Here is a 14202-nt window from a genome sequence, read left to right on the forward strand (position 1 = left end):
GCAAAGCACTTGGATTCTTTTGAATTATAATTTTGTGAAGAATATTACCCTTCCCAGCTAGCTTTTTATTTTACCTGTGACCCACAAAGTCAGCAAGAATTTGCAGTGGACTATTTCCAAATTAAAAAAAAAAATCTAACCCATGATGCTTGAATGAAGGCTTAGTTCTATATCAGGATCCAGGGGAAAAGTTACTTGCAGTGGATACTTAACGCCAAGTATTTCAGATCATGGGCCACTTCTGAAGATACTATGACTCTGAACAGAGCAATATGTTCCCTTTAAACCTTTGAAATGCCTTCCTTGGCATACGGCATCTGAACAAAATGCTCTTCAAGTCCTATTTTTGTTGCTAGATTTAGAATAAGGCAAGCTTTGGAGGCCTGATGAATTACAGTTCCTTCCTGCATTATAATTTGGAACCGTTTAAAGCTGTCCCGTTACCTAACACACATGGTTAATTTTATTATTCCTATTTACTTACCACAAGGCATTGCAGCAGCACAGGAAAATCACACGTAGATTATCTCATTTTGTTGCTTGTGATATTTTTATAAAATACTCAATCTTATAATAAGCATCTAATAATTGTATCTTTTCATTTAGCAGCCCAGTCGTTAGAACACTTTGATGCTCTGCTGGCGTTTTGTTCACCTTTCCAGTCCCACTACAGTATGTCTGATCACAGCATGGGAGACCCTCTTTTTCTTCTTGAAGCCCTTACCCTATCAGTGCGCGTCTGGGGTAAGATCCAGTTGTCTAATACCCACCTTGCATCATTGGCGCAGGGTTTTTCTCCGTGCTTGTACAGCCTTCCTCCTATATCATCACGTATATCGCAACGCCCTGCGCCCACTGCTTGCACATCCTTTTGTCTATGATTGATTCTTGGAAAGAATCCAAATCCTGTTTGGCTGCGCTTATGCTCTCAAGTCCCTATGCATATCGAATGCCCTTGTCAGCTTTCGCACAGATAATAGGGAACTCTGTGCTTTATCACCTCCAGCTTCTGTCAATCTTGTCGAGATTGTCAAATTTTCCAGTTAATAATGACTAATTCAGGCATTCTTGTAGTCAACATTTCAGATCATCAGAATTAGCTACATTACATTTTGTGTGCTTTATTTCTTAACTATTGTTGCGTGTTATATTATATTAAGAATGTTTTCATTTTTTTTATAAAACACATGGTCTCTCCTCACCCTGTTTCACTTTCCAGTTGCTGCTTTGGTTGGTACAACCACCTGACTGTAAATCCCCAAAGATGCCTTTCCAGACTACCATGAGAAATAACCCTTTGCTGCATAGACTTTCAGACTCCTCCAGAAGTTGACATATCACTGAGCCTTTATTTGTGCAGCAACCAGCCAAGGTCCCCTATGTTGGAGAGAAATGTGCAATGATGTCATAAAGGTGTTGCTGCCTGTCTGTTTAATTGGCTGCCTGTGACTCTCCTAGATTCCATCTGAGAGCACACAGGCAGTAGTTTCCCATTGCAGCCAGTCCTTTGGATAGGAGAGCTTGCCATTGGCTGTGTCATCCTATCCCCCTTGGCCATCTCTACCACTATCCCAAATGCAGTCCTAAACTCAGATCAGTACTGGCACAGATTGCTAACCTTATTCAGTGCCATCAGGTTAGTTTAGGAGTGATGCTGTTTTGAATTTAAGACTTCCCAATGGTTTAGATATTTTGCTTTTGATTGCTCTGTGCAGATTGAAACACCATATGATTTATCAAACTAAAACCAAGCTGGGGTTCCCACCATATAGCACGACAACCCCCTCAGGAATGGTGACTAGCCATGCATTGTTATCAATCCCTGTCTGTGTGTGTGTATGAATAGGTTTTCTATCGCTCTGTTATGCAGATGCTTGACTTTGAGAAAACAAATGGAACTGATGCCACTTCTGCTATAAATATGAAAGTAAAGTGCTGGTGACGTAACTATATTTTAAGAATACGTTAAGTCAGATCACATTACTAAAATATGAAAAGTGCTGACAGTAATGTTTCGGTGGAAAAACAGAAAACACATACTCTTTAGTGATAGATGCAACAGCCTGCTTCAAATTATGTGCTCCTATGCTTGTTCAAGCATACCTCTCAGTTGTCCAGATTTTCACAGAAAGTCCAGATTTTTGCTTATATTTTTGGTGTGCTCGTCATAAACTTTTTGGTTTCCTGACAAATAATTTGAGGATTAAAGTAACGAAATAATGACAGCCATTTTAGTTTCAGGCTTCATACCCTTCAGAAAATGAATAACACAACGTGTTATTCTAGCAACTTTCTAAATTTATAAGATCAATATTTAAAATCTGTCCCTATGTTTGGGCCTTTGTTCCCTCATTATTTTTGGCTTTGCCCAGATTTCTTGTACGAAGAGGTTAAGAGGCATGCTGCCCATTGTAGGATCATTTTCGTTGGAAATGCCAAAATTCTTATGTAACATTCTTCTTTCCAACAATAATATGTTGCTGCATTGTTGTCAACAAACTTCTTCATGCACTCAATACTCATGCCTGAAAACGGCCACTTTTGTCTGTTAAGGGCCAAAACTTGGATTTGTATACTTGGCTAATTTTTGTTTTCAGCTTTCCTTTGCTGTTTTATTATGATTTTATTTACTTTAGTTTTGCATGAATATGCACTGATAGTTGATGTAGCTCATTAATTTTTTTCATCCAGAAAGGCTTTCTGTTGCCATTCGTATACTGTAGCAGTGAACTGTTACATGGGATGTCTACCTGGTGATTCTGTATTACATAAATATATTCTTCCCTTTCAGTCTGTCATGCTCTGTTAACGTACATGGAACTCTTGGCCATTTTAAGGACTTTCATTCTTTCTTTTGTCTGAACTTTTAAGGGTGTGTCTTTGCAATACCAGAATTTAAATAGACCTAAATGTCTGTAAAGCCACTTTAATTTCATTCATAGATGGCTTAGAATATGATTCTGCAAGACTATTTGTAGTTTGGTGAATTTATTTTACTGAAAGTCTGCTGACTATGGAAAATATGGGATGTGCCTAATCATTCTTCAGAATTATTTAGCTGTGTTAGATTTATCTAACGCCATGTCTGAAATGGTTACTTCAGTGGCACGGCTATTGTCTCATCGCTGTATTAGATTTATCTAATGCCATGTCTGAAATGGTTACTTCTGTGGCACGGCTATTGTCTCATCGCTGTATTTGATTTATCTAATGCCATGTCTGAAATGGTTACTTCTCTGGCACGGCTATTGTCTCATCTAATTTTTGTGTATGGACTGTTAGTCTGAGCATGGCTTCCACGTTCCTATTAGCCTAGACATATTTCTACTGTTTTTAATTATAAGACCTTTTTAATAAATAGCAATCAATCTTATCCAGCAGTTAGCAAAGAGAACAAAGTCTGTGTACTGCTAGTAAATTGCTTCCTGTAGTCCATGATTTTATCCCCTTTGCCCCATGTGTCTCTGAAACAGAGAGTTAGTGCTCTTTTGTTGCCCCTGAAAAGGAAACGTGCCCACCGGACTCTACAAAAAAATAAATCAGTTATTTCCATTGTCATGACAATGAAAACTTGGATTATTAGTTTGGCATGATTTTGTGTTGCTTTTATTATGAACTGTTTTATTTTTAGTAGATGAATTTGCTGTCTGTTTTATTTATTCTATAACTTGAGTGTATGCTCAAGTTATATTATTTCAATATGTTTTTAATTCAGATAGCATCTCATGGGCAGTTATTTTGTTTCATGTGGATCTTGTTCAGTTTTGTTGTAATAATTAGGAAATAAATAGACCTGACTTTGAATATGAACTACTGTCCTGCAGTTTCTGATCTCCTAGACATTACATTCATTCTAGAACTACATGCTAGATGTCACATAAATTCCAATTATTTATGTATTAAACTGTTTAATGGTATTTGTTTACCAGGTTTGTCCAACAAGGCCTAAAAAGACACTTTTTTCCCCAATGGAGGCCTGAGGAGAAAAGCTAGAGTACAAAAATACAATTTATAATTAATGATTACACTTGTTAAGAGCTATAAATTAATAGAGATTCAATAAAAGATAACAGTACAAAGCATACCTTGCAGCTGTCCAAATTTCCACAGAATGTATAGATTATTGCCTGATATTTTCGGTCTGTTCCTCACAAAATGTGTAGTTTTCTACTAAATCATTGAGAATGGAAGTAACTAAATAATATATATTTGAGTTAAATAGCTCATATCCTTCAGTAAATTAATGCTAACACAAATCCTGTTATTGTAGCAACTTTCTGACTTTTATAAGAGCAAAATTTAAAATCTGTCACTGTTTTTTGGCCTTTGTCCCCTCACTATTTTAGACTTGTTCAGATTTCTTGGGCTAAGAGGTTAAGAGGTATGACAAAGTGCAAAACAAACCAAGATATAATCGAGAAAGAAAGTAATATTATATAATCATCAGTCATGTACCTCTAAATGTTAAAACATTGACTAGCATAATGTTACACATTTTACAGCCTGTACTATTAATAATTAATATATTCCTGTTGTCGACTGGCTGCTATAGTCTCTGATATTGCAGTTGCAAATAAATAAAATATTTATTGCCAGTCACTGGGTCTTTGCATTGTGATCCCTTTCAAAACACATGGAAAGATATTTTCTTTCACAGTGACATCTGTCACTCTCCAGTACTATAGAAAACCCTTTAATGTCTAACTGATCTGTATGATTTTAAATCATTAGATATATATTTTTTTTCAGTTTATTGGTAACTACTGTCAATCAGTCTCCATCTTGTTAAAAATAAAAGACGTATTCCTTTTCATGTAGTGGTATATTAACTTTTCATTTAATTTCACTTTATTAACTAATTAATATATTCCCCCCTGGTGTCTTAAAGTACAAATTACTATTTAGTGTCATTCCTGGAAATTGACAAACCATTCATTTGAGATCTATGCTATGTATCAATTGCTACCATATTCCCAAACACAGTGAAGTCACTAGCAATCACTGTTTCACCACTGCCACAAGTACATATACCTATCAGCTTATCAATAAATGTGTTTACATCGGGTAGCATGTATATGACCATAAATCACAGTGTTACACATATTAAAAATATGTTCTTATCTCTTCTGATACACCGTATTTTCTCATTTCTCTCTCAATATAATGAGTTTCATTGAATGCTTTCATGTGGTTAGCAAAAAACCCTATTGCTATTTCTCAGCCTTGAGTCAATCACTATAGTTCTTGGTATCCAATGCCATTCAGTTCTCTATAATGACTCATGCAGTGGTTATGTATGTGATTGATATGTATTATTAGCATTTACTGATCATACTGACTAATATATATAATAAATACTGACTGCTATGCGTTATACATATGAATCATTATGGTCAGTAAATGTTCAGTCTTTAAGTACCATAGAATTATAATCATACAATATATGCAATTAGTTAAAATACCAAATTGAATAGAATTTGTACACATGCAGCAGCCTTGACTGTGACCTAAATGACCTCTGTGCAAGTACTGGTGTAGGTGCTGGACAGTCCAATTGAAGGATGGAAATCCACAATCATCTCTCCTGGGATGACAGCTACTGCCATGTGTCCCAGGACACATGATGTATGGTTCATCTATAATACCATCTGGGACCTGTGGATGACACTGAAGTAACTTCCTACAAGGGATATTGTCGGATAGGGATTTAGAGGCAAACTCAGTCAATGAAGTAGATGGCCAAAACTTAACACATCTCTGTTGCATGCCTACCCCATAATCCCTGTTGGGCACATGCAGGGAATGGTAGAGATTAAAACACCTCTGATGGCTGCCCAAATGATGACCATGCCATGACCAAGTTTTTGCCTCATAAAAGGGAACAAGTTGGTGTATGGCAGCTGCAGAGGAGAAAAATATGCTCAAAACAATAATAGTAGTATTCTTTCATAATATGTTAAATAATTACAGTCATGAAAAAATGTCTGTAAATCAACTTACTCAAGTGAAAATGAAAGGAACTAAAAGTGAAACTATTTTGAGTTCATTATTAAGGGAACTTTACAAATGTCAGACAGAAGCACTAAAACTCTTATCTTACAGCCATTCTGGTCCCTAGCAGCATCAATGCAGAAATTATCCAAAGATCACAACTGCAGTAAAGAGAGGTAAAACTTCTAATATTTTGAGCTTCTATCCTCAGTCGCATTTGTGCTTAACTACAGATCGTATTCTGTTTGTATCTCACAGATTGCATTTTGCTTGTATTGCATTTTGCTTGTATCTCACAGATTGCATTTTGCTTGTATCTCACAGATTGCATTTTGTTTGCATCTCACAGATCGTATTCTACCACAGAGCGGCATCAAAAGGGTTAATGTGCACAGAGATGTAGGAGAGGCAGAACAGCAACTGGGCCTGGAAAACAGGATATGTTATATTTTAATGTCCGCTTATGAGCAGGCAATGCTGTGCACTATTAACACGTAGGGTCCCTACATTAGTATTAGTCTATACTGGACTATTTGCCCAGCATAACACATCTGAGATACTTCAGGTACAACTAACAATTGGGTAAGATGGCAATCCAGGTCATAACCTACTATAGGTCCCCAACCATGTCTCTAGACTCTCACTCCACATTCTTAAGCACCCTGGAATTGATAAAGGTCCAACCCAACACTCTCTTACTAGGAGACTTCAACTACCCCTATGTCAACTGGGAAAACTACTCAAGCACCAATACAGTGGCCCAACGCTTCTGGAATTCAGAAATTCCAATGCCCTGGAGCAGCTCATTCTGACCCCCACTAGAACAAGCAACATCCTTGACCTGGTTATTACTAACATGGGTGACCATTGCTCTAGATGAGTAGTCAATCCCTCCCTGGTCATATTTGACCATAAACTAATCACCATGGAAATCCCCATCTCACCCACACCTGCCGCAAAGGTAACCACCTTGAAAAACTTCTCCAAAGCTGACTTCAGACTCCAAAAAACAGAGGTGGCTAATTTCACGGCATCCATGCCAATGGAAAATAGATGCATGACTGCCGAATCATACAACAATGCACTGTATGAACACGTACATAAATGCATGGAATTAGCCATACCCAACAGAACCAAGATACTCTCCTCCAATAAAAGGAAACCAATATGGTGGTCCCCTGCCATTAATAAACTCTACAAGAAAAGGAAGAAGATGTTGCAGAAAAAGGTGAAATCCCAAGACTGGAAAAACTCCCTTATTAGCCTCAACAAAAAGCTGAGATCCCTCATCAAATCCTCTAAAGCCAAATATGAAGGCAGAATTGTGGCAGACACTAAAAACAATCATAAAGCCTTATACATATATATATATATATATATATATATATATATATATATATATATATGTAGAGGGGGTTAGTCTTTTTGAACAGTTCATGTTGGAACTAAATCAGAATCAATATGGCATCACAGTATCCTATCAAACTCATAGACATAAATACAGTTTCTAGATTTGGAGTTTTTTTGTGGATAAAGACAAACTAGTGTCTTTTAAACCATTTTATAAGGAAACAGCAGCTAATAACTTCTTGAGTGCAGACAGCATGCATTTACTTGACTCTCCTTTATGGAAACTTCAAGCGCATTAGTGACAATGTTCATGACAGAACTACATTGGATGGGGAATTTAACATTGTTAGATGCCAGCTGGCAAAGAGAGGGTATTCTAGTCAGGTGTTAAATAGGGCTGAGGCAAAAGTGAGAAAGCAAATTGCTGGTCGAAGAGTATGGAGTCATGCAACACATCATGGGTGTGGAGATTATCATAAAGTGGGCAAGGATGATATATTTTTTGTTAATACATTTTTCCCCTTTTTCAGCAACATCGAAGACGTTAGTGCACAGATTTTGGCCTATTATACAATAGGATGAGGAAGTGGGCAGCATTTTTAAGGGCAGGGTTGTTTTTTCTCATAGTAGATTTCACAACCTGAAGGAATTATTGAACAGTAGGGTAAGTAGGATGGAAACTGGTTCCAACACAGTGGGCACCTTTAGATATGGAAGGTGCAAGGTGTGTGACAAAGTCAAGAACATTTCAGGTACTTTGATTAATGGAAAGAAGTTTATTGCCCTGGGATATTACAACTGCAGTACCAGTGGGGCTGTTTATGCCATTGGATGTGATTGTGTACCTGTAAAGTGGTATATAGACCAAACCAGAAGAATGGTAAAAGAATTATGGAGCATTTGGGGGATGTGAGGCATGTTAGGCTTAATAATCCTGTGGCCCAGCATTTCCACACTGTTCACAATGGTAACACTAGCAGTTTATTTTTTTTCTGTTTTAAACAAACCTTATGCAGTACAAGGCATGGAATATGGGTGCATTTTGTTAAGGATGGAAAGTAGATATATTATTCCTTTTGGAACTTTGTGGCCCCAAGGGCTTAATATGGAATTAGATTTACATGTATAGGATGAAATGTTTCAGTATGCATTATTTTAAAAATGCATAGATATACAGGATGAATGATTTATATGTATAGGGTAACATATTTAAGCATTTGTTAATCTAAAGATGTATAGGTACATTGGCATGAACTTCTTAAACTATTAAATTAAATGGAATAGGAATGTAAGGGGTTGCATTTTAAAAGTTTTTTGATGCATTTTAAATGTTTCTGAAGCACTTTACTGTTCAGGATGCACTTTAGATTTTAACTTGACTCACTGATTAATTGATCAATTATTGTATAATTGAATTGAATAATTAATGTAGTGAAATGTATATAAAGTACACCATTCTTGTGCATGATTATTCCTTGGAAAGCTTGATGCCAAAGTACTAGGAGCACCGTAAAAGTGGATGATGACCATTTCTCCAGTTGTTCAGTGTGTTTTTTCTTCCATTAGCCTAGTACACACCTATGAAACTATGAACCTATAACTGTGGCCTTGTTTTACCATAGCAGCAGACACAAGATACTTGAATTATTTTTATAGCGTGGTATGAAAGGGAGTGCTGGATCCTGAGAATGGTTTTTAAAGGAGTGCTGGATCCCCAGATTTGTGTGTGAATGAGTGCTGGATTCCCACACTCATGTGTGTAAAGGAGTGCTGGATCCCCACACTCGTGTGTGTAAAGGAGTGCTGGATCCCCACACTCGTGTGTGTGTAAAGGAGTGCTGGATCCCCACACTCGTGTGTATGTGTGTGTGTAAAGGAGTGCTGGATCCCCACACTCGTGTGTGTGTAAAGGAGTGCTGGATCCCCACACTCGTGTGTGTAAAGGAGTGCTGGATCCCCACACTCGTGTGTGTAAAAGAGTGCTGGATCCCCACCGTCGTGTGTGTAAAGGAGTGCTGGATCCCCACCCTCGTGTGTGTAAAGGAGTGCTGGATCCCCACCCTCGTGTGTGTATAGGAGTGCTGGATCCCCACCCTCGTGTGTGTAAAGGAGTGCTGGATCCCCACCCTCGTGTGTGTAAAGGAGTGCTGGATCCCCACACTCGTGTGTGTGTGTGTGTGTGTGTGTGTGTGTGTGTGTGTGTGTGTAAAGGAGTGCTGGATCCCCACAATCGTGTGTGTAAGGGAGTGCTGGATCCCCACACTCGTGTGTGTAAGGGAGTGCTGGATCCCCACACTCGTGTGTGTAAAGGAGTGCTGGATCCCCACACTCGTGTGTGTAAAGGAGTGCTGGATCCCCACACTCGTGCGTGTAAAGGAGTGCTGGATCCCCACACTCGTGCGTGTAAAGGAGTGCTGGATCCCCACCCTCGTGCATGTAAAGGAGTGCTGGATCCCCACCCTCGTGTGTGTAAAGGAGTGCTGGATCCCCACCCTCATGTGTGTAAAGGAGTGCTGGATCCCCACCCTCGTGTGTGTAAAGGAGTGCTGGATCCCCACCCTCGTGTGTGTAAAGGAGTGCTGGATCCCCACCCTCGTGTGTGTAAAGGAGTGCTGGATCCCCACCCTCGTGTGTGTAAAGGAGTGCTGGATCTCCACCCTCGTGTGTGTAAAGGAGTGCTGGATCCCCACCCTCGTGTGTGTAAAGGAGTGCTGGATCCCCACCCTCGTGTGTGTAAAGGAGTGCTGGATCCCCACCCTCGTGTGTGTAAAGGAGTGCTGGATCCCCACCCTCGTGTGTGTAAAGGAGTGCTGGATCCCCACACTCGTGTGTGTAAAGGAGTGCTGGATCCCCACACTCGTGTGTGTGTGTGTGTGTGTGTGTGTGTGTGTGTGTGTGTGTAAAGGAGTGCTGGATCTCCTCTCTCGTGTGTGTAAGGGAGTGCTGGATCCCCACACTCGTGTGTGTAAGGGAGTGCTGGATCCCCACACTCGTGTGTGTAAAGGAGTGCTGGATCCCCACACTCGTGTGTAAGGGAGTGCTGGATCCCCACACTCGTGTGTGTAAAGGAGTGCTGGATCCCCACACTCGTGTGTGTAAAGGAGTGCTGGATCCCCACACTCGTGTGTGTAAAGGAGTGCTGGATCCCCACACTCGTGTGTGTAAAGGAGTGCTGGATCCCCACACTCGTGTGTGTAAAGGAGTGCTGGATCCCCACACTCGTGTGTGTAAAGGAGTGCTGGATCCCCACACTGCGTGTGTGTAAAGGAGTGCTGGATCCCCACACTCGTGTGTGTAAAGGAGTGCTGGATCCCCACACTCGTGTGTGTAAAGGAGTGCTGGATCCCCACCCTCGTGTGTGTAAAGGAGTGCTGGATCCCCACCCTCGTGTGTGTAAAGGAGTGCTGGATCCCCACCCTCGTGTGTGTAAGGAGTGCTGGATCCCCACCCTCGTGTGTGTAAAGGAGTGCTGGATCCCCACCCTCGTGTGTGTAAAGGAGTGCTGGATCCCACCCTCGTGTGTGTAAAGGAGTGCTGGATCCCACCCTCGTGTGTGTAAAGGAGTGCTGGATCCCCACCCTCGTGTGTGTAAAGGAGTGCTGGATCCCCACCCTCGTGTGTGTAAAGGAGTGCTGGATCCCCACCCTCGTGTGTGTGTAAAGGAGTGCTGGATCCCCACCCTCGTGTGTGTGTAAAGGAGTGCTGGATCCCCACCCTCGTGTGTGTGTAAAGGAGTGCTGGATCCCCACCCTCGTGTGTGTGTAAAGGAGTGCTGGATCCCCACCCTCGTGTGTGTGTAAAGGAGTGCTGGATCCCCACCCTCGTGTGTGTGTAAAGGAGTGCTGGATCCCACCCTCGTGTGTGTGTAAAGGAGTGCTGGATCCCCACCCTCGTGTGTGTGTAAAGGAGTGCTGGATCCCCACCCTCGTGTGTGTGTAAAGGAGTGCTGGATCCCACCCTCGTGTGTGTGTAAGGAGTGCTGGATCCCCACCCTCGTGTGTGTGTAAAGGAGTGCTGGATCCCCACCCTCGTGTGTGTGTAAAGGAGTGCTGGATCCCCACCCTCGTGTGTGTGTAAAGGAGTGCTGGATCCCCACCCTCGTGTGTGTGTAAAGGAGTGCTGGATCCCCACCCTCGTGTGTGTGTAAAGGAGTGCTGGATCCCCACCCTCGTGTGTGTGTAAAGGAGTGCTGGATCCCCACCCTCGTGTGTGTGTAAAGGAGTGCTGGATCCCCACCCTCGTGTGTGTGTAAAGGAGTGCTGGATCCCCACACTCGTGTGTGTAAAGGAGTGCTGGATCCCCACACTCGTGTGTGTAAAGGAGTGCTGGATCCCCACACTCGTGTGTGTAAAGGAGTGCTGGATCCCCACACTCGTGTGTGTAAAGGAGTGCTGGATCCCCACACTCGTGTGTGTAAAGGAGTGCTGGATCCCCACACTCGTGTGGGTGTGTGTGTGTGTAAAGGAGTGCTGGATCCCCACACTCGTGTGGGTGTGTGTGTGTGTAAAGGAGTGCTGGATCCCCACACTCGTGTGTGTGTGTGTGTGTGTGTGTGTGTGTGTGTGTGTGTAAAGGAGTGCTGTATCCCCACCCTCGTGTGTGTAAAGGAGTGCTGGATCCCCACCCTCGTGTGTGTAAAGGAGTGCTGGATCCCCACCCTCGTGTGTGTAAAGGAGTGCTGGATCCCCACCCTCGTGTGTGTAAAGGAGTGCTGGATCCCCACACTCGTGTGTAAAGGAGTGCTGGATCCCCACCCTCGTGTGTGTAAAGGAGTGCTGGATCCCCACCCTCGTGTGTGTAAAGGAGTGCTGGATCCCCACCCTCGTGTGTGTAAAGGAGTGCTGGATCCCCACCCTCGTGTGTGTAAAGGAGTGCTGGATCCCCACCCTCGTGTGTGTGTAAAGGAGTGCTGGATCCCCACCCTCGTGTGTGTGTAAAGGAGTGCTGGATCCCCACCCTCGTGTGTGTGTAAAGGAGTGCTGGATCCCCACCCTCGTGTGTGTGTAAAGGAGTGCTGGATCCCCACCCTCGTGTGTGTGTAAAGGAGTGCTGGATCCCCACCCTCGTGTGTGTGTAAAGGAGTGCTGGATCCCCACCCTCGTGTGTGTGTAAAGGAGTGCTGGATCCCCACCCTCGTGTGTGTGTAAAGGAGTGCTGGATCCCCACCCTCGTGTGTGTGTAAAGGAGTGCTGGATCCCCACCCTCGTGTGTGTGTAAAGGAGTGCTGGATCCCCACCCTCGTGTGTGTGTAAAGGAGTGCTGGATCCCCACACTCGTGTGTGTAAAGGAGTGCTGGATCCCCACACTCATGTGTGTAAAGGAGTGCTGGATCCCCACACTCGTGTGGGTGTGTGTGTGTGTGTGTGTAAAGGAGTGCTGGATCCCCACACTCGTGTGTGTGTGTGTGTGTGTGTGTGTGTGTGTGTGTGTGTGTGTGTGTGTGTGTGTGTGTGTGTGTGTGTGTCTGTGTGTGTAAAGGAGTGCTGTATCCCCACCCTCATGTGTGTAAAGGAGTGCTGTATCCCCACCCTCGTGTGTGTAAAGGAGTGCTGTATCCCCACCCTCGTGTGTGTAAAGGAGTGCTGTATCCCCACCCTCGTGTGTGTAAAGGAGTGCTGGATCCCCACCCTCGTGTGTGTAAAGGAGTGCTGGATCCCCACCCTCGTGTGTGTAAAGGAGTGCTGGATCCCCACCCTCGTGTGTGTAAAGGAGTGCTGGATCCCCACCCTCGTGTGTGTAAAGGAGTGCTGGATCCCCACCCTCGTGTGTGTAAAGGAGTGCTGGATCCCCACCCTCGTGTGTGTAAAGGAGTGCTGGATCCCCACCCTCGTGTGTGTAAAGGAGTGCTGGATCCCCACCCTCGTGTGTGTAAAGGAGTGCTGGATCCCCACCCTCGTGTGTGTAAAGGAGTGCTGGATCCCCACCCTCGTGTGTGTAAAGGAGTGCTGGATCCCCACCCTCGTGTGTGTAAAGGAGTGCTGGATCCCCACCCTCGTGTGTGTAAAGGAGTGCTGGATCCCCACCCTCGTGTGTGTAAAGGAGTGCTGGATCCCCACCCTCGTGTGTGTAAAGGAGTGCTGGATCCCCACCCTCGTGTGTGTAAAGGAGTGCTGGATCCCCACCCTCGTGTGTGTAAAGGAGTGCTGGATCCCCACCCTCGTGTGTGTAAAGGAGTGCTGGATCCCCACCCTCGTGTGTGTAAAGGAGTGCTGGATCCCCACCCTCGTGTGTGTGTAAAGGAGTGCTGGATCCCCACCCTCGTGTGTGTGTAAAGGAGTGCTGGATCCCCACCCTCGTGTGTGTGTAAAGGAGTGCTGGATCCCCACCTTCGTGTGTGTGTAAAGGAGTGCTGGATCCCCACCCTCGTGTGTGTGTAAAGGAGTGCTGGGTCCCCACCCTCGTGTGTGTGTAAAGGAGTGCTGGGTCCCCACCCTCGTGTGTGTAAAGGAGTGCTGGATCCCCACCCTCGTGTGTGTAAAGGAGTGCTGGATCCCCACCCTCGTGTGTGTAAAGGAGTGCTGGATCCCCACCCTCGTGTGTGTAAAGGAGTGCTGGATCCCCACCCTCGTGTGTGTAAAGGAGTGCTGGATCCCCACACTCGTGTGTGTAAAGGAGTGCTGGATCCCCACACTCGTGTGTGTGTGTGTGTGTGTGTGTGTGTGTGTGTGTGTGTGTGTGTGTGTGTGTGTGTGTGTGTGTGTGTGTGTGTGTGTGTGTGTGTGTGTGTGTGTGTACAGGAGTGCTGGATCCCCACACTCGTGTGTGTGTGTGTGTGTGTACAGGAGTGCTGGATCGCCACACTCGTGTGTGTGTGTGTGTGTGTGTGTGTGTGTGTGTACAGGAGTGCTGGATCCCCACACT

This window comes from Protopterus annectens, chromosome 8.part1 (assembly GCF_019279795.1).
Source record: "Protopterus annectens isolate FY-2018-M chromosome 8.part1, PAN1.0, whole genome shotgun sequence".
Classification (NCBI taxonomy): Eukaryota; Metazoa; Chordata; order Ceratodontiformes; family Protopteridae; genus Protopterus; species Protopterus annectens.